This window comes from Camelus dromedarius, chromosome Y (assembly GCF_036321535.1).
Source record: "Camelus dromedarius isolate mCamDro1 chromosome Y, mCamDro1.pat, whole genome shotgun sequence".
Classification (NCBI taxonomy): Eukaryota; Metazoa; Chordata; class Mammalia; order Artiodactyla; family Camelidae; genus Camelus; species Camelus dromedarius.
Window position 1 is genome coordinate 9,861,917 of NC_087473.1, and position 24,111 is coordinate 9,886,027.

Sequence of the window (24,111 nt, forward strand, 5' to 3'; positions counted from 1 at the left end):
TGTATTAGAGATACATTCTGTAATATTTATGGGTGAAATAACCTGACGTCTGAGATTTGCTTTAAATAACTCTAATAAAAAGGAAAAAACAGTGGGGACAGGAGACACAAGCTCATGAAATAGTGACAATGGTGGAAGCAGGGTGAGGAGTACATGGAAATACACCGAGTATTCCACATACTTGGGTATGTCTGACAATTTCCGTATTAACAAGTTAAGAGCGTGCATGTCAGGGGTGAGCAGACTAGCTTCTAAACTATATATGGAACATGTGTCCCAGTGCAAACAATGCTAGTATCCCATCTTACTCACTACCCTCTTTGAAATAGAAAAAGCAGCAAAACCAGCGGAACTCTGTTCACTAAAGCCGCCACCACATACTGCCGTGTGAGCAGCAATCATCCAACTGAATTTCTTGAGTTAAATCTTAAATTCATAAACCTCATCCCCCTATATGCTTGCTCAGATAAGTAACATCAAAGCATCAAGGATACACATGCATTCTGATAGAAATAAAGGATACCTTCCTCCACTCACTACGCCCGCAGCACTCAAACAGAACTAGGGAAGGGAATTACCACGTGGAACCCGTGACCCTTTCCTCAGGGTCCCGCTGTGGGAACCAGGTTCCCAATGGGACACATCAGCAAGCAGGTGCTCAGCTCACAGAGCTAATTAGTGCCACGTGGGCGAGCCTTGTGGTACGACCATCAGGGGGAGGTCGCACATGAAGCGTGCACAAGAACAGTTCTTACACGTCACCCTGTGGCTCTGAAGTAGTAATGAAGGACGTGACTGCACTGCTGGGAGCCTCGGCCGCACTTCGTCTGCGCAGTGCAAGCCACAGTCGTCGGCTGTGTGGCCTCCAAGCCGACAACACTCTGGGAAAACGGTTAGCAGCGTCCTGGTAAAGTGCTTGCAGCTTCTGGACACACTTATTTAGCAGAGGCCGGGCCTGCTTCTCATAACCCCTCCTCAGAGAACACTGAGCTGCAGCCTCACCTAAGTTGCACTGGAAAGAAGTATAATCAGGGGGCAGCCCTGAGTCAGCGTCCTTTAGGGGAAACCTCGGTGGAACCGAAATGAAGAATACAGCCAGGCCTCCACCAGCTCTCAGGGGCCCCTCATTTGTTCGATGTGCAGTGACGCTTCCTTTGATTTGACCCTTACATTTCCAGCTTCCTTTCAGAATTCAGAGACCTGCCCAGCTGGCCAAGACAGGGACCGCACCCTCTCCAAGGGGACAGTCTTGGGACAGACAGCCCTTCCTACAGCACGGAGCAAGTGTAGAGGACCCTAGAACAGGGTTCCTCAGTCTTGGCCCTAGTGACACGGGGCTGGGTGACGCTCCGTCATGGGGACTGCTATGTATGCTGCAGGATGGTGAGCAGCACCCCTGGTCCCCACCCACGAGACGCCAAGGGCACGTCCCCACCTGGGACAATCAAAATCCCCATTCAGTGAGAACCAGAGTCCTAGAAAGCTCCCCACTGGACAGCCCAATCACTGGAACGTTCTGGGGCCAAGTGTGAACTCTGCCTCCTTTCAGTGCAACCTGGTGGACAAGAAATGGAGGAACCAGTAGAATGCGCGGAGCACAAGAAAAGAACGCAGGCATGCAAACATGCATGTTTTATCAGAATCACTCAGGTGGCCTTTGCAGAACGTGAAAAAAAAATTCTGAATAAGTCAGTACCCTCCTAAAGGGGGTCTTTACAAGTCTCCCTCAGCTGGGTTGCCATCTCTAGGGACTTAAGACAGATGTGCCATAGTTTTCCCAGCAGCATCAAGAACCATCACAGCAACACTAATAGTCAGGGGTGGAGGACAGATGGGATTTTAACTTAAACCAAAGCCAGTACTAGCGTGGCTCCCTTCACTTTCATGAACTCACTTAAAAGACTCCCTGCATCATCTCCAACTTCCCCTGTTCCTTCCTCTACGTCTGTCAACCCTGGTTGCCCAAGCGCACTCAAAATCCAGAGTCCCCTCTGCTGTCTTCCCAGGGGGAGAAGGATCAAAAGGCTGACATATTGCGTGAAGCCGGGGTATAAACCAGAACACGCCCCCCGTGCACACTGCTTCTCGTTCACATCAGCACACGGCTCTGTCTCCACGGGGATCAGCAGAAATGAATAACGTTCCCCAAGAGGGTGTGGTCACTCGGGGATCCTGCTGTCCAACCCGCTGGATTGGGGATCCCCAGATGCTGTGCCACGGACAAGACAGTGACAACCAGCTCGCAGCAAGTCACTCCCATCATGTTCTCCCTCAGCCCTACAAGAACAAACAGGGCATGGCTACGAATGCCTGCTCAGCTCACCTTCGGGACCTAGAGAGTCAATCTGATTACTCTGGTTTCCATCTCCAATTCTAGCAGAAACCTCAACACAAGAAATGTCAAAGCCAATCCCTGAAAGAGGGAAAATTGAAATCCTGGAAGTGCACACTCGTTACCCTACAGGCAGGTGTCCAAAAGCCCCATCACAACCAATTTAAGACCGGGGCTTGTGACGATGCCTGGGAGGGCGTCGCAATGCACTGACGGTGGACACGCATGTCATATTTCAGGTCTGTTACAGCTTCTTGCATCACATTGTTGTGGAGACAGATTCTGCTGTAACAAGATGCTTCAATTCTCTGCTGAGAAGGAATTTATTTGACACCTCCCCTTCCCTCTCTGTGGTTTATCTTCCACGGTTGGCACAGAATAATTCACACATCCACAAATATTTAGAGGGAAAAAAAAACAATAAACTGCCTGGAACTGTAACATAATGCCTGCTAGTCTTTGCTTCAAGGAATTTTACATTAAGTAAGATCTAAAATCCCCCTGGGGTTTCAAGTTTGCCAGAGAGCTTGTTTTTGTGAATGATTTCAATTTAACTCCAAGAATAACTGTCTTATTAACTTGCTGACATATTTTTCCAACTGAAATCTATGGTTTTTGCAAACAATATAAAAATGATTTTCATGGAATAGAAGCATCATGGTTTCATTTCATTTATTTATTTATTTTTTTAAATGTCGATATTATCTGTTTGGCAAGCTGTCCGAGCTTCCTTAGGATGACAGAGGCTGCAACAATTTGCAGTATCCTTAGAAGAAACGGCCGATTCAATTCCATGATGCTGGGAGCGGCCTCGCTGCCAACGTCGCCCCTACGTCCTGCCCCAGCGACCCGTTTGTGCACGAGCACAAGATGCCCTTGTTTGACCGTGGCATCTCGCTCCAGTTTGCACCATCCACAGAGCCCTTTTCAGCCCTGCATCTCCCAGGCCCCTTTCTGCCTCCTCTAGCTTGGCCTGAAGCAATGCTCAGCCTCGACGCTCAAATGTGTGCCCGATACAAGTGACAGCCAGTGGATCTCAGGACCAGGGCCACCTCCAACCATAGCTCTCTGCTTTGGGGAGGGCTGGGGAGTGAGCACTCTGTGCTGCGAAGTTAGGGGACAACCTGCAGCTGGGGTGCGTGCTGGGAAGGTTTAATGTACCCAGGAGACACCCTTAAGAACTTCACCACCACCCTTAATGAGAAGTGGAAGCTCCTTTGCAATTACCCAGTGGATTATCTGTTTGGGCCCCATACTGCCAAGGCTGGTTTGCAGAGAAAAGGGCCTTTCCAAATGCTTTATGAACGTCTTGGAGGGGTAAGTAAACAGACCTCAAGTGACAAGGACACATTTGGGCCAGGGGGTCACACCACCCATTATGCTGGTAAACAAGGGCGTGCACAGTCAAGGGCAGGTTTCCCCAAATTCAACCTGAGAGAAAGCAGTGCAGAGTAGGGAGGAGATTTGGCTTCTCTCCCTTAACAAGGAAACTGCAAGACCACTGCCATGTCGCCCTTGTGACTCCTGACAAATGCCACCTTCCCAGTCTCCCATGCAGAAGATGAACCACAGGGGAAGACTCTCGCTCACCAGCTTAGCCTTGGCACTGCCAGGCTGTGCACCTGCCTAGGCTCAACCCCACAAGCAAGCTCCATCTCTTCATTTATAAGGCGGGTCCACAGCTGTACACACGGTATGAAGGACCAGGCCAGCCTTATGTATCTGCAGCAGGGTTTCTTCCCCAGGGCATTGGTAACATTGGGGAGCAAATCAGTTCTCCACTGGGGGCTGTCCTGTGCACTGTAGGGTACTGAACAGCATCACTGGTGTCCACCCACTAGGAGCCACTAGCACCCCTACCCCCAGCTGTGACAACCCAAAGCTGCAGGATGTCAGAGGCGGGGGCAGGGGAAGCAAAGGCAAGATCACCTCCACAAGAGCTTAGTTCCACACTGCTGTCCAGATATCCACCCAAACAAAAGCACAGGTCAGGCTGGTGCATCTACAAACGTGTCTTGTCTCATACCACCACCCTGGGCATTGCTGAACTCACCCACCAAATAAGGCTCTCATCTGCCTGCTCTGTCCACAAAGTGTGGCCACTGGCCACACTGGCTCTTTAAAGAAATTAAAATGAAAAAAGTCCAGAATTCAGTTCCTAAGGCACACTGGCCACAATTCAAGTGATCAAGGGCCACGTGTGGCCAGTGGCCACTGCAGGGGACACCACAGGTGTCCTCACAGCAGGTTCCACTAGGGGTTTAGTCCCGGGCCATCCAAGATGTCCCTTCCTGTCTCAGCACCACGCACACGGCTCAAAGACTTCAGGGAAAGAACAAGTGGGAGGCGAATTAACACCAGGCATATGTGAAGATCTAGGCTTGGAGAAATGAGAATAACTCATTTTTTTAAATGTGGTGGTTTTTAAAGATTTAAAGAACTGGAATTTCTACAAACTGACCAGTAGATCTTGGTCAAGTTTATGATTTTCAGAACTGTATTCTTCAAAAACTGGAAGCCAAGAAGGCATTTATTCCAAATTTACATGCAATAAGTGAAAAATGTATGAACCTGGAAAATATTTAGATTGGCCTAAAAATACAGGTCTGGGGAAAAGGAAAATGGTTGACACCAACTCCAGCTATTCATCCAAACAAGCTATGTGGACCCATTTAAAGGAGTTACTTCATCTCACCATGTAACCCAATCTTTTCCGATGGGCCTAGTCCCAGGTTTGTACTCCTCGAGTCGTCCAGGTCCAACTATAAATCCATTTCGATACTGCACCACATTAAACCAGCTGGTATCTGCCCAAATGTGGAGACAGACGGCCGGGCCTGACTCCTGGGTACAGAGCACTCATGCACCCTGGTTCGTCCCAACCCAGGCAAGTACTCAACACCTTCTAATTGTGCAACAGCCCAGATGTGCTAGACTTTGGCGGGGGTGGCTAAAAAACCCCACATATTTAAAAGTATACTTAACATCCTTAACTTTAAAAAGTATACATTTTCATCTTAAAAACCTCCCTTTTTAGTTATGGTAGCAAACAGTTCACTGGGTCATACTGATCTTCCTTTGCACATGTCCATGCAAAACCCAGTAATGGAATGTTCACAGCAGCATGATTCACATGGTCAAAAGGTGGAAACCACCTGTGACCATCAGCCGATGAGTGGGTAGACAACACAGGGTCTAGCCATACTGAGAAACAGTAATACTTGGCTTACAAAAGCTATGAAGCACTGACACATGCCACAACATGCATGAACCTTGAAAACATGATGCAGTGAAGGAAGCAAGTCACCAAAGGCCATACATACATTGTATGACCCCATTTATAGGAAATGTTCAGACTAGGCAAACCCACATGCACAGAACACAGATTATCGGTTGCCAGGGGCTGGGGAAGGGGAGGAAGAAATGGGGCGTGGCTGCTAAGGGGTGTGCGTTTCTTTCGGGGATACTGAAAACAGTCTAAACTAACTTAGATTGTGGTGATGGCTGTACAACTCTGTGAAGACCCTGAACACCACCAAATTATACACTTTAGATGGGTGAACTTGATGGTAAGTGAATCATACCTCAAAAACCTGTTTTAAAAAATGGCTTTGGCTCCAGCAGCTACAACCCACTTAGTCTGGTGGATGAATCAGAGAAGCACTAGTAAAGCTCATTGCTTCTCTCTGAGATGGGAGACGCAGGCAAGCAGGGGTATTTCCACTCTGGGGAAGTGAGGAGGTGTGGGCGCAGGGTTGTCAGTTTTGCACAATTGAGAGAAGGTTAACATTCTGAAAACTATTTCTGCACTTTCCACAAGGAACCCTTCTTTCTTGCTGGTGAACAGCAGACATGTGGGGACACGAAGTCTGCCTTGGCCAAGGCTCTGGGAAGCAAGTCACCAAGCTGAGCTTCTTGGACCTTTGCATCAGGCATATTTATTGGTGCATTTTGACCCTCAGCTAAAGTCAAAAAAGGGATTCCAAAATGTGTTAATTCAGCCACCATTTCCAAGATCCCCACGTGGCCCAGTACACCCACTCCGATCATTCTGCATCTGCAGCCGTCCTTTCAACGAAGTCACACTGATGATGACACCAGGAGGATCCCCGCTCAGCCGGGCCTCTCCTGCACCCTGACCTAGCTGACCCGGAGCCTGGGGGACAGATGCTCCCCAAGAGAGACTAAAAGGACCCGAGAACCTGCTTTAGCCAGTGGGACCCCACAGCCTCTTGGGGCTGGGAAGCTGGCCTGCCCACACTCGGGCTACCCGCATGACAGAGGCCCCTCACCCTCCTCTCAAAGGGAGCCCAGTGCTGCAGTAACACAGCATCAGGACCAAACCAGAGAAGGCGCATCGCAGGGAACAGATCGCCGACACGGTGATGTATTTTGTGGCAAATCAGGTCACGCCAGACCTTGCAAGCCACAGACCAGAATTTCTTTATTCATAGTTCAACAGCTCACCACAGCTACACAGTTTAGAGGTTTCGAGAGCCATAAATCCATGTGTTCCCTGTTTATCTGAATTCCAAATGAGATTAATATTCTACCTACATCTGCTGACAAAGACAAACAGCTACAGTGCAAGATAACAATATTTCTGTGTAAGTAAACACTGTGGAAAGACTCCGTCGGAAACATACTTGCAGTTTAAATGTGATGTTTTAGAGGGATATATAGTTTTTAAACCAAGGACTCTGTGATCACACAGAAAAATGTCTTTAAAGTGGATGAAAGAATATTAAAGGCCAAGAAATACCCAGTCTTTCATCACTGTCAAATGCAGTGCCTCCAAAAAGGAAAGTCTGTAAATGAAAGAAGGGAAGTACCCAATAACGTAACTAATTTAACAGAGAAGCTGTAAGTGAGAATGTGAAGCATACTTAGAATTAAGCAGCAACATAAAATAAAGGCAAATGCAGCCTCCTGTATAAACCAGGAAGCCCTCCTGCCTTACAAATGAAGCTTCTCTTCAGGTTTACAAAATAAAAAGTGGCTGACAGCCTCATTTAGTTAGTCTGAAAAGACAAAAGGTAGCTGCGTGTTTTAAGAGACTTAAAAATGCCACCAGAGCACTCTGTTGGGTAATGTAACTTGCTGTGGATAATACAAATTTTGTAGCAGATTTTTTAACTATTTCAACGCCCTTACTACAAGCTCCAAGTCTGCCCCACCACATTCTCCATCCCCAACAAAAAATCAGACCAAATCTTTGGTTGACACCGCTAGCAAATCAATATTCTGCCCGATTCTCAGCACGTGGTACTCAGACGGCACTGAACACACGAACACACACACAGTATCAATTCTGTTTTCCTGCTTTGCACCAAATCGCCAAAGAGATTCATCTTGATTCTTCTGTGTAAATTCAGTTACAAACTCATCAGAGTTGAAAAGATACCCCTGTAAGTAAACATCAGTTGCTTTAGAATTAAGTATTGCAGTAACATTTCAGGACCAAATCAGCTCCCAATATAGAGCACTGATTTTAGTAGATGATGCTTAAGTTACAGACACATTTCAGAATAATCAAGAATCCTTTCACATACGGACTTCATCATGTCGATTGCAAGGAGTCTCAGAAGTTTATACACACAGAGCGAGTTTATACTTTTGCAGAGAAGTAAAGTCACAGGAGGAGGAAAGAGGAAAGCATATTCAGGGGCAGTTGGGGGACAGTCCCACCTCCCTGTTGGAGGATTGTGGTCAAAAGCTAGGGAGGAATAGGTCTCCTTGCAAGAGAGCGGGGCGGGAAGTGGGCCGGTGTGGAGCACCAACTGAACACCTCTGCTACTGATCAAAGAGTCCATCTACTGCTCTGCTCTGTCCTTCAGAAGCTGAAGGGAACAAGGCATAATACACACAACGGAGTATTATTCAGCCACAAAAGGGGAAAAGATTCTGACACATGCTACACTGTCGCTGAACTGTGAAGACATGGTGCTGGGGGACAGAAAGCAGGTACAAAAGGACAAATATTATATGGTTCCACTTACATGAGGCCCTTAGAATAGTCAACTTCAGAGATAGGAAGTGGAGTGGGGGGGAGTCCCCAAGGGTGGGGGAAGGGAGTTACTGTTTAATGGGGTTTCTGTTTGAGAAGATGACAGAAGTTCCACACGTGGATGGTGGTGAAGGCTGCACAACAGTGTGAACGGACTTAATGACACTGAAATGTACATTTTTAAATGGTTAAGATGGTAAATTAAATGTCATGCATATATTATCACCACAAAAATAACCCTTTGTAAATCCAACTTAGACAAGTTTTAAGTAAAGGCATGATGTTTCACTTACAGTCTTCTGAAGGACTATTTTCATGTTGGAGGTTCCATTAAAAACTTGCTAATTGTGTATATGGGTGTCTTATAAAAGTAGGGACTTGGAGAATTCCATAATTATCCTAAATAATAAAGATTCGGAATTACTACTGACCACAACAAACCCAAACCATGCAAACTATTTTCCTTTTTCATAGACTACAAACTAAATGGAGTGCAACTGAATCGATACCTATGAATTTACACGCATGATCGTAGTGTCAAATATACATTTCTTAATGCAAAGGAAAACACAATTTAGGAACAGAAACACAGGGACATTCTTTCGTAAACGTATAGTCATGCTGAGTACTGAGTCATCGCAGGAGGCTCAAAAGTGTGTAGTTCCTTATCCTGGTGCTTCAAAATCAATGCTACTAAACTACTGTGAAAGCAGATGGAGAGCAATATTCAACATATGCAAAGTTTGGGGTCCTATCCCAACCAGCTGACCTCGTGCTATTGATATCTGGGGGCAGAAAACTGTTCGGTGTGTGAGGGGCGGGGGCTACCCTGTGCATCGCAGGATACTTGCCAGCATCCCTGCCCTCTGCACACTCAGTGCCAGTATCACACACACACAGCCCCCAATCATAACCATCAAATTCGTCTCCAGACTTTGCCAAGTGTCCCCTGGGGGTAAAAGTTGCCCCCACTTGAGAACCACTGTCCTAAACCAAGAAATAGATCTTTGGGAACTGCCGTGTCTACAAAGAAAACCAAATGGAAACATGAAGGAAAAAACATACTTTGATTTGGTAAAAGAGCCTGAAATAGCCAAAGATGTCAGAAAGGAAAGAAATCTCTCATTATTTTCAGGGCCACTTTACTACCAGAATCTACAGCCAATTTTAAGAGCTTATTCTTGAATTTAATTAATCAGCCCCTAACATCCGTCTGGGTCAGATTCCACCACGAAGGAATTCACTAGACTTTCAATCCGTTAGCTGGGGCAACACCCCTTTCCAACACCCCTTTCCCAGTCTGCGAGGGTTCGAGGGGGAGGCAGTAAGTAGTAGCTTCTTGAGAGAAAGAGTTTCCCTGATAATCTACAGAGAGGCAGTGTCTGCGGGGCTCCTGTGTGTGGTCTGGGTACTCAAGAAGACAAACCTGGTTTGAAAGCCGTCTTCAAGGGGGGAAGCAGCTCAGCAGAACAAGGGGCTTGGCTGCATCTGGGCGGGTCTGTTTCTGTCCATGAAAGGACAGGGCCGAGTCCAGCACTGCTCCTCTTTAGGGGGTTGGGGTGCTCACTCTCCGCATCTGCTTGGCCAGAGTGCTCCCTCCCGAACAGGGTCCTGAAGGTGCAGAAGCCCAGCATGACTGATTGCTGGAGCCTCGGCGTCTCCAGCCATCAAAGGGATGCAGAGAAGAGCTGCAGGAGGGGTCAGTTTGCAGTGCTGGCTCCTCGCTCAGCAGGCTGCCTGTGCTACCCCTGAGGCTCTGGGCTTCTCCAGGATGCCCCGTCCTTGTCTGGAGAAAGAGGCAACCTGCCTCCCCAGGTGGCAGGAGGAATAAACGGGACCTGAAAACAGTCTGGCCCACACACTGAAGCCTGTGCACTGATGTTTACGGCAGCCCTGTTTGTCACAGCCCCAAAGTGGACAGATCCCAAACGCCCTTCCACCAGTGAGTGGATGAATAAATGCTGGTGCATCCACACACAGACCTCGAGTCAGCACTGCAGAGGCAGGAGCTGCTGACACACAGCACACCGTGGATGGATCTCAAGGGCCGCAGGCTGAGTGAGTAAAGGCAGTCTCACGAGGCCACGTGCGGGGTGAGTCCATTGATGTAAGTCTTGAAAGGAGGACCCACTTGTGGCCTGGAGCTGGAGAGGGTGACCCTGCAGAGGAGGCATGATGAACTGTTCTCGCGGGGATGGAGCGGTTCAGCCACAGACTGTGGTGGTGGCTGCTCACGTCTGCACGTGTGATTACACGTCACACAACTGCCACATGTGCGTGCCCGCACACACATGCACATAAACACTGGTGAAATCCAGATAAGGTCTGCCTGTGCGCCAGCGCTGGCAATGTCAATGTCCTACTTTTGATAAGGCCGGATCTTTGCACACAACATCATCACTGGTAGGGGAGGGTGCTCGGGAACTCACTGTACTATTCTTGCAACTTCTTGCGGAGTCTAACATCATTTCAAAATAGAAGGCTTCAAAAATAAGTGTCTGATTGTTGCACAGAGAAACAAATGTGGCCTACTCGTACCATGGAATAGTACTTGGCAATAAAAAGGAGTGAAATACTCACACGTGCTACAAGGTGGGAGAACCCTGAGAACATTAAGCTGAGTAAAGGAAACAAGTCAGAAGGAACACACGCCGTGCAACCTCATTTATAAGAAACATCCAGGGTGTGCAAACTCACAGACACCAAACGCAGACTGGTGGCTGTCAGGGGCTGGAGGAGGCGGGACTGGGGAGTGACTGCTAATGGGCAGGAAATTCTCTGGGGAGTGGTGAAATGGTTTAAAATCGATTGTGGGGATGGCTGCGCAACTCTGGGAACATACTAAAAACCACTCAGCTGCACGCTTCAAATGGGTGAACTGTCAGCTATGTGAATTGTCACTCAATAAAGCTGTCACCAAATACGGCGGTGTCGGGCACAGGTAAGTGTGACATGAGTGTTTTGCCATAATTTACTGTTTTCTCTTCACTGTGCGGGCTGGTTCTAAGAGTCATCCTTGGTGCTATTTCAAACGACCCTGGTGGGGAGTGTCCGTCAGGTGCGTCCAGGCAGAAGAAGATGGCAGCAATGACACTAAGAAGATGAGAGCGGGTCTCCCGTGGGCACTGCATAGACAGGTCCGGTTCAAATTCCCTGTCTTTTCCTTACGCCTTCTCTGCACCCTCCCCGCAGCACTCCCCAGCATTCCACCAGGTAGCTTATCAACTTTTCCCTAAAGACTGAAAGCTTTCTTATTCCTGGTTCCTCACCTTTGCTTGTATCTAGGGCCAGGGATCACAGGGACCCTTAGTGCCAGTTTCTCTTAGTTCTTTTCATCAAGTGGCAGCCACTGTCTTCTCTGAGCCTCAGAAGATCCATTTCCATCCCCACTGACCTCCTGGATGGAGAGGGGGCATCCCAGTGTGAGGATGCCTTTCCTCCTTTGCCACTCCCTCCCCACCGAATCTGTCCAGCACCAATTTTCATTTTCTTTTTTCTCTTATCAGATTTTGTGAGAATCCTCCTCTATTTCCAAGTGAGAGCCACTCTGCTAGAGTTCAGTAGGTGTTCTGTGAAATTCATTGGGTGTGTAGATGTAATTCTTGGTCTATTTGCGGGAGAGGGTGACTTATGAGTCTCTCTACTCTGCTGTCTTGGATCTTCTCCCAAGTATTTTTTTTAGCCGAATATAGCCTTGCTTTCATGCAGTTCCTTTGTACTCATATTTAAACTATATACATTTTTACGTTTATATGTCCAATGCAATTATTCACATAGTTTATATGATTGTTTTTAAAATAATTTTTGACAAATGGAGAATATGCAGCAATTACACTATTTATAATAATAGAATTACTTTAATCTTTGTTTTTTCATTTGTATTCAGTTGCTCTTCTGGTTATCTTGCTTTCAACTGCAAGAATTTCCTGAGTGTTTCTTGCAATGCCACCTGCTAGCTAGGCTTTTCGTACCCATTATTTATCTCAATATATATTTATTTCTTCTTCTTTTTTGAAAGTATTTTTTGGATCAAATTTTTCATTGGCAGTTTTAACCCTTTGAGTATATTATCTCACTATTTTTATTTTACTGTGTTTGTGTGCCTATGTGTCTTTTTGATTTTTACTCTGCTTAAAATTTGTCGAATTTCATGGATGTAATTTTTTTTTTTTTTAATTTGGAGGTTTTACAGCCGTTATTTCTGCAAATTTTTTGGTCCATCTTATCCTCTCCTGTTACACAAGTTGCTGCATTTAATGTTATCCCACATTTACCTGAGCTTCTGTTTATTGTTCTTTGTTTTCCCCTTCTGCTCTTAGACTACATAATCTCTATTGATTTAACTTCAAGTTTGGCAATAGTTGCTTCCTTCAGTTTAAATCTATTGTTTAGCTCCTCTAACAAAATTTTATTTCAGTTATTGTACTTTTAAGCATCTGAATTTTCATTAAAAATAAATTCTTAGCTTTTTATGGATATTCTCTGTTAGCTCCAAGAGTTTCATCATAAATTTCTTTACCTCTTTAATCATGGTTTCTTTTAGTACTGTAAAAATATTCACCTTAGGTATTTTGAAACCTTTGACAAATCCAACATCTGAATTTTGAATCCAAATCCAGTTTCTATGTCATAGTTTTCCCCTCAGTATGTTAGATATACTTTCCTCTTTTATTTGCATGTATTACGTACAGCACGGTTGTTAGTAGATTAGTATGCCTCCATCTAGCAGTCAATAATCTTATGATAAATAATCTTACTTGTTTATCTTATATCATTGCCTCTAAACTATGGAATGGTTTGGCTAAAAAAGTCAGGACCTTGTTTTTCTTTTAATTTTTGTGAATAATTTTCACATAGATATCTGTATCTCTTTTAATTTTTCAGTGGTGTTCTTCGTATATGCTCTTCTGTTGTCTTTAAAGCCAGTAATTCTTGGGTGATTTGTACCAAAGAGAAACTATTGGAAAAATTCATAGGCAGCATTGAACTGTTTGTGGAGGCAAGTATGTGTGTATTTCTGCTAATAAATGAAAATCTACTGGAAATGAGATAAAACCAAGCATAGACAATATTGTCCAGGGAAAATTATAGGCAGCTTGTGATATGAGAAGCCATGGGAATTTCTTAGAGGCTCCTTCCATTGCTTATGTTTTCCATGTTCCTATGAAGGTATGTTTATATGCTGGTTGCAACTACAGTGGTATTAGTGGCAGCATATAATGTTACAGATAAACCAGCTTATATGATATCTATCTTTCATTCAACATGTGGGTCAACTAAATTGGTATGGGCTCAGTTTGCTATTATAATATTTAGTTTAACATCTGGATATTGTTGTTGAATGCATAGGAAAATAGTCACATCTTGACAGGTAAAATTTATTGAGAGCTTAGCTAGGGAGACACATTATGCTATGTGTTCAAAAATCAAATTGGCAGAAGCCAGTCGAGCATGTGCTTCATTTTGCTGTCTTATGTATTACTGCTTCTAAGCCTATAAGCATGTTTGGTTTAGTGTATAATTTCTTCCTATTCCTGGCTCAGATTGCTGTGCATTAGTGCTTGAGGATATCTGCCAATTGTCAATAGTAAATAGCAGAGGTGAGAGATGGTTTACAGGTGCCTCCAGAAGTTTAATTAAAAATAGTTTAGGCATGCACAAAAATCATCCTGAACAGTGTGAGTATGGATAATCACACAAGCGATCCTCACACAAGAAAAGATGTTTCAAAAATAGGAATACATTTTATTATATATTTGGCCCATTTCTACCCCTGTTTACTGTGATACTGCTGTTTCAGTGGATGGCCACATATTCCATGCCTTCTGTTCTAGGAGAATCATTTCTAGACAACTGAATTGTTTACCTTTAACAGCCTTAGAAGTGACTTCTTGAGAGGCAGCACTGTGACTCTGTTAATATATTTTTTTCCCAGATTTGCTTTGCTAATGGGCTTCTCATTTTTCAATAGTTTCTGTGAGATGATTGTGTCCATTTATTAACATCTTCAGAATTGTAACATTGAGGCTATTTGCATTAGTTGTTTCCCATGTCCTTATTAGTAGTGGCTTTGGTAAATCTAGTAAACTTATAACAGATGTTAGGAAATAGTAGTAAATTTGGGTGGTGAAGTTTCCATGCAGATCATAGATTTCTCCCATTTTTGTAAATGCTCTTATAACTAGATGTCAGGAAACTATCATCAGAAATCGGCTAGAAAAAAAGGTAAATCATTTTGATAGCCCTGAGCATTTTCAAACAGAAATTTAAAATGGATTGAGGTCTTGCGGTGATGCAGTCTTAGACTGCTAGAAGTAATGTTAAAGTTTTGTCATGTCTCTTAGTGTTGGGGTTTGAATGGAGTGGTTGTGCCAAGAGTTTCTGCAGTTCTTAGGAAAGATAATATATAAACTAATTACCTTTAGTCATTTTAAGAAACACTTAGCTGGCTCAGCCCAAGGACTGGAATGTTGATATCTCTCCAGGAAAGGAGAGATAGCCAAGAAAAAATAATGACATCCATAATAAAATAATTGAGTGTCACAACAGCAGAGATATTCTAACTGCTACCAAAGTCATCTCTCTCAACTGCAACTAAGTGACTAGACTTAGCTGGCCATCTCTGCCTCATTGCTTACTTTTTGCCAAAAGAGTTTCCAGCAGAAATAATACGTATACTTTTAAAAGCATCACAAACACCAGCCAGGATACAGGGAAATCCCTCTACTACAGCCTCTTATATGGATAGAAAAGCAGCCCACAATTGTTCTAGAAGCGTGCACTCCATTTTTCCTATTCAGACACATAAGTCCAACATCTGCCAATAGGGGAAGGGGAGAGGTGAGGGACCACAGGCAGGTGAACCAATCTTCCTCCTGGGCATGTGTCAGCTCACAGGGGCTGAACAACTGGAATTCAAGGAGGTGAGGAGCCCAGCAGAAAAAATGCGCAAGGAGCTGCCATACCGTGAGACACAGTGCAACCAGAGCTGATGTGGAGCCAAGCAGCAGTTTACTCTATTGCCCCAAGGTGGTGTGCAAGCTCTGTGGTACAGTTGTCCTGCTTTTATCTATTTTCAGCCAGCACACGTGCAGTGTTCATTTCTTTGTTCATGAAGATTACATAATACCACTAGTGCATGAGTACTTTTATTTTCTTTGTTCTAGGACATATATAACCAGCACAAGCATACAATCATCATTTACTCTATACTACAAACACGTTGTTGTGGCCTTGACTCCCACAGCCTACTTATCTGAGGCCACTGACAGCATGTCTTACCTCAAAAGTCAGTTGTAATGGCATGGATTTACTTAATAACTGGCAGTATGTCTTGGTCAGGCAAAAGAATCACCAAAAGAGCCTTTAAAAAATAGACTGCAATGCAGCACAGAGTGAATGTCACACCAAACTGGCATAGATATGTTCTGAACCACGTAAATCTAAAAAACTTAAAAACAGCCAAGGTCAATTTGTAAACTAATTATGTAGACACCATTCCAGTTCTCAGAATTTGTCCTATCTATTATTACCAAATATTGGGTATAGTGCTAAGAAGACAAAGGACTCATACAAGGGGAATCATACAAAATTGGTCTTTTTGTAAGCACAAAACTCTTCAAAATTTATCTATTACAGTATAAGTCAGAATTTCTTTACTTTCTGAAGCTGAATAATACTACACTTTCTATGTACATTGTGCTTTCCTTATCCAATTACCTATGAATTGACATAATTTATTTCTGTTTTAGTTATTATGAATACTGCTGCTTTATTATAAACAAATAACTTTCAACTAACCTCTGTAAGACTGTGTTTTCAATTCTCTAGCATATACACCCAGAAATAAAATTGTGTTATCATACAGTAATCCCATTTTTAATTTTTCAGAGAAACATGATACTATTTTTCACACCTATAGCATTTTATATTCCCATTGACAATGTGCAAGACTACTTATTTTTCCCTATTTTTTAACACTTGCTTTTTCTTTTTTCTCCCTGAAGGACTTGAGATGGTATTTTATTTCAGTTTTGATATGAATTTCCTATTGATTAGTTGAGCATTTTTCATATGCTTATTGGTGATCAGTATATCATCTTTGGATAAATGTCTATTCAAGTCTTTTGCCCATTTTTAGTCAGGTTGGAATTTTTTTTGCATGTGAATGAATATTAGGCATTCTCTCTAAATTCTGGATATTAATCCCTAAGCAGATAAAATGTTTGAAAATATGTTCTGATTATGTAAGTTGTTTTTTTTATTCTATGGACACTGCCTTTTGATGTATACATTAACAAAATTTATTGTCATATTTGTTTTCGTCGTGGTGGCCTGTGCCTTTGGTGACATATCCAAGAACTCATCGGCAATTCCAGTATCATGAAGCTTTGACTGAAGTTTCCTCTTCAGGGTTACATAGTTTTAGGTCTTGTATTTAGAGCACAGATTCATTTGAGTTATTTTCCTGTAAATATTTAGTTTTTGTATTACTGTTTTTGAGATTACTTTTCTTCAGTGAATGGAAGTTTTCTTCGTACATTTGTCAAAATTATCAAACTGCATATGTGAGGATTTCTTTATGTACTCTACTTGATTCATTAACCTCTATGTCTCTCTTACTGCCAGTATCACACTATTATATTGAAGGTTTAAAATACATTTTAAAGTAAGGAACTGTAGTTCTCCTGACTTACCCTCTTTCATATTTTTGGTTAAGTCTTAAGTAATTTGTTCTCTCCCATGTTAATGTAAATAAAATTGTCTTAACTTTTTTTCAGACTGTGCATTTTAATGGATATAAGTTGATTTGGGGTGGTAACTTTGTATGTGGCTATTAGGCTGAATTTATTGATTATAGTCGTGTGTGTGTGTGCGCGCGCACACGCGCATGTGTTTAAAAAGTCCTTACAGTTTTCTACACAGAACTGGGTCATAAAGATTTAATTTTACAATTTCCTTTTAAATTTAGATATCTCTGATGTCCTTCTTGCCTTTTCTCTCTGCTTGTAACTTTCAATATTAAGTACAAGTAATGAGTAGACATCTTTGCCTCATTAATGATCTTAGAGAAAAAAGTATTTATTATTTTTCCCATTGGATATAAAGTTCATGTAGGTATTTCATATTAATCTTCTATTATGTTGAAGTAAGTTTCTTCTATTCCAAGTTGTTGAACATTTTTATCATAAAAGTGTGTTGAATTTTGTCATCTTCATGTTCTACAACCATTGAATGAATCAGTTTTCTTCATATGTTAATGTGTTGCATTAAAATGATTTATTTTCACATGCTGAAACACTTACATACCAGAGTAAATCTCACATGGCTATTACTATTTTCTGTTTGGTATTTGGCTGAATTACATTTGCTAAAAGTATTTATTTGATACATAATTGACATATAATATTAGTTTCAGATTTACAACATAATGATTCAATAATTATATGTACTGTAAAATGATTACCGTTAAAGATCTTGTTATAATCTGTCATTATGCATTGTTTTTGTGTGTAATGGGAACTTTCAAGATATACTCTTAGCAACTTCCAATATGCAGCGCAGTATTAATTATTGACACCATGCTCTATAGTACATGCCTATGACATTTATATTATAACTAGAAATTTTTATTTTTGTCGACCTTAAATTTTTGCCCACCCCATCAATCTACCTCCTCTGGCAACCACCAATCTATAAGTGGTACTTATAAATTCATTTGTTTGTTTTTGATTCCACAAATAAGGGAGCTCATAGAGTAACTGTTTTTTTCTGTCTGACATATATAGTACTTTCTTTATTATTTTATCCATAGGTCAAGACTTAGGTTGTTTCCATATCTTAACTATTGTGAATAATGAAGCAATAAGTATGAGGGTAACATATATATTTTCAAAATAGTGTTTTAATTATCTTTAATAAGTACTCAGAAGTGGAAGTGTTGAATCACATGAAAGTTTTAGTTTTAGGGTTTTTTTCTGAGGAAACTCCATACTGTTTTCATAGGGGTGTATCACTTTACACTCCCAAGTACAGTCCACAAGAGATCCAATTTCTCACATTCTCATTAACATTTGTTAATTCTTGTCTCATGATAAAAGCCATCCTCACAGATACGAGGTAATATCTCATTGTAGTTTTCTCCATTTCCCTTATGATTAGAGACATTGAACACCTTTTCATGAATTTGTTGGCAATTTGCCTGTCTTCTTTGGAAAGGATGTCTAGATTATCCATTCAGAATTTTATCCTGAATAAAAGTGTATTTAAATCTCTGGTCAAGGTGTGGTAGGACCACAAGTTTGCCTCTCCCCAAGACTACAGCAAAATCACAAATGACTGCTCAAAAACCATTGGAAAACAGACTGGAACCTAGTAAAAAAAAAAGATCTTCAACTGGAAACATTAAGGGGGAACCACAGCAGGAGAGCAGGAGGGGGTGCTCACCATATAATCAGGCCCCATACCCCTGGTGGGCAACCTACATGCTATAGAATAATTAAGTCACAGAGGCCCTCCCACAGGACTGGGAACCCTAAGCTTCACATCAGGCTCCCCAGCTCAGGTTCTGGCACTGGGAAGAGAAGGAGACCCCAGGACATCTGGTTTTGAAGGCCAGCTGGGCTTGGCTCCAGGAGCCCCACAGGACTGGGGGAGACACAGACTTCATTCTCTTGGGAAGCATACACAGAATGTCACATGTACCAGGTCCAAGGGCTGAGGCAGTGATTTCATAGGAACCTGGCTCAGACCTGCCTGCTGGTCTTGGAAAGTCTCCTGGTGGACACCCCAGGAGTGTTCATGTACATGAGCTTTCCTGGAGGCTGACATCTTGATTGGATCATTAGCACCAAGACCCAGCCCCACACAAAAGCCTGTAGGGGAGCCTCAGGCCAAACAACAAGCAGGGTGGGAACACAGCCCCACCCATCAGCAGACTTCCTGAGCCACAAAGGCCTCTAGACACGGCCCTACCCACCAGAGGTCCAGGACAAAGCTCCACCCAGCAGTGGGCAGGCACCAGCTCCCCCTGCCAGGAAACCTGCATAAGCCTCTAGTCCAGCCTCACCCACCAGGGGCAGATACTAGAAGTCAGAAAACAACAATCCCAAAGCCTGTGGAAGGAGTCCACAAACACAGGCCAGACTCTGCACTGGGACTGGCCCAATCCTGGCCTTTGGGTGACAAGAGAGGCATGTACTGCTGGGATGAACAGAACATCTCCCACAGAGGGCCACCTCTCCAAGGCTGAGAAATGTAACTAACCTATCTAAAAGTACAAATAGAAAGACAGAATATATGAGGTGGCAGAGGAATATCTCCCAGGCCAAGGCACAAGATAAAACCCCAGAAGAAGAAATAAGTGATGAGGAGATAGGTAATTTATCTGAGAAAGAGTTTAACGTAATGATGGCCAAGATGTTCAGAGAACTCAGGAGGAGCATAAATGCACAGAGTGAACTTCTTAGCAAAGAATTGGAAAATATAAAGAATACCCAAACAGAGTTGAAGAATAAAATCACTGAGATGAACAATACACTAGAAGGAACCAAGAATAGACTAAATGAGACAGAAGAACAGATCAGTGAGCTAGAAGACTACTAGAAATCATTAGTGGAAATCATTAGTGGATGAGTGGAAATCATGACTGCAGAACAGAAAAAAAGGAATAAAAAGGAATGAAGAGAGTTGAAGAGAACTCTGGGACAACATGAAGCACTCTAACATTTGCATTAAAGGGTCCCAGAAAGAGAAGAGAGAGAGAAGGGACCTGAGAAAATTTTTGGAGAGATAATCACTGAAAACTTCCCCTACTTGAGAAAGGAAACAATCATCTGAGTCCCGGAAGTACAGAGAGTTCTACACAGGATCAACCCAAAGAGGAACACACCAAGCCACATAGTCATCAAAGTGACAAAAATTAAGGATAAGGAGAAAATATTAAAATTAGAAGAGAAAAAAAGCAACAAATAACATACAAGGGAACTCCCATAAGGTCATCAGCTGATTTTTCAGCAGAAACTCTACAGGCCAGAAGGGAGTGGCATGACATATCTAAAGTGATGAAAGAGGGAAACTTACAACCAAGAATACCCTATGCAGCAAGGCTCTCGTTCAGACTTGATGGAGAAATCAAAAGCGTCACAGATAAACAAAAGCTAAAAGATTTCAGCACCACCAAACCAGCTCTACAACAAAAGTTAAAGGATCTTCTCTAATCTTCAAACTACAAGAAAAGAGAACAAAAGGAAGAAATAGGAAGAAAAAGATCTACAAGATTGTTTTGGCAGTCTGGGGTTTCTTATGGGTCTGTGTAAGTTTTGGTACTGTTTGTACTAGTTCTCTTAAGAATGTTCTGAGTATTTTGACAAGTGTTGTATTGGATCTGTAGACTGCTTTGTGTAGTATGGCCATTTTGATAGTGTTTATTCTTCCAATCTAAGAGCACAGGGTATTTTTTCGTTTTGTTTTGTTTTGTTTTTATTTTTTTGCATTATCTTCAGTTTCCTTCATCAATCTTTTACCGTTTCACAGCATCAGTTACCTCCTTGGTTAAGTTTATTTCTAGGTATTTTGTTGTTTTTGATGCAATGGAAATGTTTATGCTAGTTAGAAAATTCTGGTTTTTGAAGTGAGAAAAAAAAGTGAAGAAAGGGCTGCAAAAGGCAAATGTCTTCTTTCTTATGGGTGAGTTATATTCCATTGCATGTATATGCTGCATCTTCTTTATCCATTCGTCTGTTGATGTGCATTTAGGATGCTTCCGTATCTTGGCAATTATAAATAAGGTTGCTCTTAATAGTGGGGTTTATGTATCTTTTTAAATTAATTCTTATTTTGTGGTTTGCTTTATTCCTTTGGTAACTATGTAAGTTTAAAAAGCTAAAGCTGTAAACGCTCTTAGAAACAATGAACAGTACATATACGTAAATTTAAAAAATACGTGCAGTATATTGTGTGTATGTATTTACATGCAATATATTACACATGTGCAGTCAAATTCTAACAGTTGCACTTCATAAAACTGAAAACTGGAAGTCTGTTTAAGTTAATTTCAATCAGGTTTGTTTGTTGCTACTGAATAGCATACGTTTTTTATATTTTGGATACTAACACTTCATCAGATACATAGTTTACAAAAATTTTCTCCTGTTTAGTAGATTGCCTTTTCATCTTCTTGATGGTGTCCTTTGCTGTGCAGAAGCTTTTTAGTTTGATGTAGTCCCATTTGTTTATATTTGCTTTGTTTTTGGTGTTGAATCATAAAGTTATTGCCAAACCAGTATCTGCCTTTTCTTCTGGGAATTTTTTTGGAGTTAGGTCTTACATTCTTTAATCCACTTAGAATTAATCTTTGTGTATGGTGTAACATAGTCATTTAGTATCAAATTTTTGCCTGTGGCTATCCAGTTTTCCTTACACTAACTGTTGAAAAGAGTATTTTTTTCTCCTTATGTACTCTTGGCTCCACTGTCATAAATTAAATGATCATATATATGCATTTTTTTTTCCTGGCCTGTATTCTGTTCATTTTAGTACATGTGTCTGAATGCCATTGATACCTTTTTAAAGATTGGGTAGCATTTATTTTTTTTAATACTGTTTATAGCTTATCCTAAGTGTTATGCATGTTCTTAATTGAGGTGAACTTGGTATATAATATGTTTCAAAAGTACAACATTATAATTCTACATCTATATACACTACAAAGTGATTACCACGAAAAGGCTACTTACTATCTATCATGCAACTGACTCCCGTTTATGCATTCTGCTCCTCCCTAACTCCCTTCCCCTCTGGTACCCACCAATCTCTTCTCTGTATCTGAGCTCATTTTTGTTTTGTTTGTTCTTTTGTTTTTGGTATTATTTGGTATTTTTTAGATCCCACATACAAATGAAATTACATGGTATTTGTCTCTCAGTATGATTTATTTCATTTAGGGTAATTCCCTCTAGGCCCATCAATGTTGTCACCAAATAGAGATTTTATATATTATTTTTTATGGTTGACCACACTATACACTCACACATGTATCTCATTCTTTTCTTTTCTGCCTGTGCATTGATGGACTTAGATTATTTCTGCATTCTGGCTACCATAAATGACACTGCTTTAAACTTAGAGGTTCATATGTCTTCTAAAGTTAGTATTGTAATTGTATTTTGGGGTAAATACTTGAAATTGAAATAAATAATTATTTGCTATTTATATTCTTAATTTTTAAAGAAATTCTCATACTGTTTTCTATCGTGGCTGCACCAATTTACATTCACACCACAGTGCACAAGGTTTCCCTTTTCTGTGCATCTTCTCCAATACTTATTTCTTGTCTTTTAACTAAGATTCTATCTAAATAGTGTGGAGTGGTATTTCATTGTATTTTGACTTACATTCTTATAGTTATTATTTATGTTGAAAAAATTTTCATGTTGGCCATCTGTATGTCTTAGAAAAAATTTATATACTCTGCCAGTTTTAAAAATTGGATTGTTTAGTTTTTGTTGTTAAGTTGTAAGAGTTCTTTATAAATTCTGGATATTACCTTCAGAAGAGTATCTTCTCTCATTTAGCATGCTGCATTTGTTTTGATGATGGTTTCCTTTGATGTGAAAAAGCTTCTTTTGAGGTAATCCAAACTACTTTTGCTTCTGTTTTCTTTGACTTTGGAGTAGATTCAGAAAAAACAATACATACGGTTTTATTTTCCTTCTGGTAGTCTTACAGATTTGGGTCTTGTGGCTGGGGTTTGTGTTGCCCCATAAATTCTAGAGTTATTTGCTCCACTGCTCTGAAATATGGCATTGGAATTATAGAATTGCACTGAATTTTGTAGATTTCTTTGGGTAGTATGGACATCTTGACAATATTAGTTCACCCAATTTGTGAGCACAGTGTATCTTTATATGTGTTTGCATCTTTTTTCAGTTTCTTTCATCAGTGTCTCATGGTTTTTACTGTAAATGTTTTTCATCCCCTTGGTTAAATTTAGTCCCAGACATTCTATTCATTTTGTTGCAGCTGTATGTGAAATTCTTTTTAAATTTTCTATTTTGTTATTAGTGTATGGAAACACCACTGACTTTCCTTCTGTATATTGATTTTGTACCCTGCAAAATTCACTTATTAGTTATAACCACTTTTTGACTGACTCTTTTAAGTTTTAACATACAGTATCATGTCATCTGCAAATAGTGAGTTTTACCACTTCCTTCCTAACTTGGATGCCTCTTTTCTTCATTAATTTGTCTGGATAAGCTTTCCAATACTATATTAAAGTATCAAAAGTGGCATTCTTGCCTTGTTTCTGACCTCAGAGAAAAGGCACTGAGTTTTTCATGGTTGAGTATGAGATATCATTGGTTTTCAGTCTATTTTAGGTTGAAACAACTTAAGTTTGAACACATTCTAAAGCTCGACAGTCTTACTCCCCAATACACATGTTTTCAATGTCACTTTTTACATTTTTAATATTGTGTATCCCTTATTATAATTACATAGATTTTCCCCCATACTCTTCTCTTTTGATCTTTACACTAATGTTATAAATGATAATTTCACTGTCTTTACTATATACTTGTTTGCTAGTGAGATTATATTTTCGTATGTCTTCTTGTTACCACAATTATCACTCTTTTTTCCAGCTTAAAGGAATTCCTTTTTAACACTCCCTGTAAGGCCAGTTTAATAATAATGAATAACTTTAGCTTTTACCTGTCTAGAAACTTTCTCCCTCCTTCAAATTTAAGTACTAATTTTGCTGTGTAGAGTA